The 2,581-nt window shown below is 38.8% G+C and overlaps 1 pseudogene; it reads left to right on the top strand.

Moving 5' to 3' along the window:
• Positions 1–1,375: 1,375 nt before the first annotated feature.
• LOC120226514 lies at positions 1,376–2,002 on the top strand (annotated as a pseudogene).
• The last annotated feature ends 579 nt before the right edge of the window (positions 2,003–2,581 follow it).

Here is a 2,581-nt window from a genome sequence, read left to right as displayed (position 1 = left end):
CTGAGCCAAGGACAAGAAGCTGACTTCTCCTTTAATTTAACCCTTGTTATTGTCACAGAGAAATAAGGGGCATGGAGAAAATTCTATTGCATCTGTCATTTCCAAGCAGCAAAATAAAATTATAGAATAGATACATAAGAAAACATAAGAAAAATGTTTTTTCATTGCAAATGCTGTGCTGTGGGTAAATATGATAGAATTGAATGTAAAATATTTATGTATATAGATATTATTTGTATGAGTAAATGCATATAAAGTGTTAAACAAGGTAAAAATCTTATTCTTTTCCTAAGATGTAGAACAATGGATTTGTTTTCCAGGTTAACTTATGCCTTGTTTTCTAAAAATAATATTTTGTCATTCTTTGTTTAAAGGAACAGTCTTAAAAAAATGGACACTCATCCACAGGACTACTACTAACAACTTTTATTCAAAGCATTCTGTATCTGAGTTTCAAATTAACTATCACAGTGCATCCAGCAAGTACTCAATATATATTGGTTAAATAACTGAGTAGAACAACGAAAGAAAGATGAGAGGGGAGAGAGAGAGAAATAGAGGAGGGATAAGGTCTTGAAGAGTTTTCTTCATTTGTCTTCCAGCAGTACTTCTTTTATTCTTTTCCTTCTGCTTTGCTAGATGTGTCTTTTCAGTCTCCTATGATGGTTTCTTTTCTTTCTCCAATTTCCAAACACTGGAGCGCATTAAGGCTTAGTCCTCAGTTATGGAGTTTTTCAATGCATAACCATTTCCTAACTAATCATTTCAAATTGCATGACTTTATTGTACCATTAATCCTATTAACCCACTCAGTAGACTTCTAAGCTGAAGTGCTTTCCTAAACTCTGGATCCATATACTTAACTTTCTGCTTGATCTTCCAGGTAGATATCAAAAAGCTATGTCAATGTTAACTTTTACCAAACAGAACTCTTGATTTATATACCCTCCCCCCTGATCTCTTCCTCCCTCAATCTTCCCCATATCTACCAACAATACCACCTTTATCCAGGTTTTCAAACTAAATTTTGAAGACATTGTATTTCTTTTTTTTTATTGCATAAGTTATACAATCCACGTTAGTTGTACATTCAAGAGAGATCCCAGATTCCATCATTTTCCACCTTGTCCATGATGTCACAGTAACTTGTTCCACTCGTTCTTCTCTTGCCTAGGTTACTGGAATAGTCTCATGACAGTTTTCCTGCTTTAACTTTGCCCCTTGCTTCTGTCAGGGTTCAGTTTGACAAACAAATCACTCTAGAGATTTCCCCACCCATAGGCTGAAATTCAAAAAGAAGAGCCATGGCTTGCTCTCGCTCTGCTGCCATCTTGGCTCCACGTTCCCTGCACAGAACGCATGGGGAAGCCGCAGAATGGTCCCTGATAGAGAGCAGGAGTTGCCATGGCCCCAGGCTGAGATAGGGTCTAGGACAGAATCTGACAGTGATGAATCAGTATCAGAGCTTGAAGAACAGGACTCCACACAGCCAACCACACAATAAGCCCAGCTGGCAGCAACAGCTGAAATCAATGAAGAACCAGTCAGTATAGCAAAACAGAGCTGCATGAAAGGAAGGCACAGAAGAAGGCTATGTCCAAACTGGGTCTTTGACAAGTTACAGGGTTTATGAAAGCCACTATCTGGAAATCTAAGTAAATCTCCTTTGTCATCACCAAACCAGATGTCCACAAAAGCCCAGCTTCAGGTACCTACATAGTTTTGGAGGATGCCAAGATCAACGATTTATCTCAACAGGCACAACTAGAAACGGCTGAGAAATTCAAAATTCAAGGTGAAGCTGTCTCAAACATTCAAGAAAACACAGACTCCAACTGTACAAGAGGAGAGTGAAGAGGAAGAGGTTGATGAAACAGATGCAGAGATTAAGGACATAGAATTGGTCATGTCACAGGCAAATTTGTCAAGAGAAGAGGCAGTCCAGTCCCTGAGAAACAACAGTAATGTTATTGTAAATGCTTTTATGGAATTAGCAATGTAGCATCTGAAAATGAGGACCTTTTTTTGTGTTTGTAGGAATAACTGTGGCTTGGTTTGAAATTTGTTCTGTTTCTATCATTAATGAAATTATGTCTTCCTGTTTTGGATGGGAAAAAAAGGAGGCATAACCAGAGCACAAAAGTATACTCACTATTGATGCCAGTGAAAGCAGAGCCACCATAATTCACTCAACTCATAGTCAGTGATGAGCAGAGAGAACGAAGATTGAAAAAATGGGCTGGCTTCTCTCTTCCCTCCACTGTCAGTGCCTCCCCCAGCTGTCTCATTAAAAAAGCCTAGAAAATACAGTACCAGGGCTTCATCCCATTCCTCCATTGATACATAACAGGACTTGAGAAAGAAGAAAATGCATATAAAAGCAGCTGGGTCAAGGGACAATGACCTCTGCCCCTCACTGCACCCCACTGTAGCTTTATGCCCTCCCAAAGCAAGAGTGAGCAATTTGAAATAGAACTCATATCCTGCCAAATGCATAGTCTCAACCTCCCAAAGGGGTTTGCATCATATTTTACATAAAATATCAAGTTCTTTTCATGACCTATTATGCTTCATGTGACTA

The sequence above is a fragment of the Hyaena hyaena genome, unplaced genomic scaffold (assembly GCF_003009895.1).
Source record: "Hyaena hyaena isolate Hyena2069 unplaced genomic scaffold, ASM300989v1 scaffold_1724, whole genome shotgun sequence".
Taxonomy (NCBI): Eukaryota; Metazoa; Chordata; class Mammalia; order Carnivora; family Hyaenidae; genus Hyaena; species Hyaena hyaena.
This window is presented reverse-complemented; position numbering and strand designations above follow the sequence as displayed.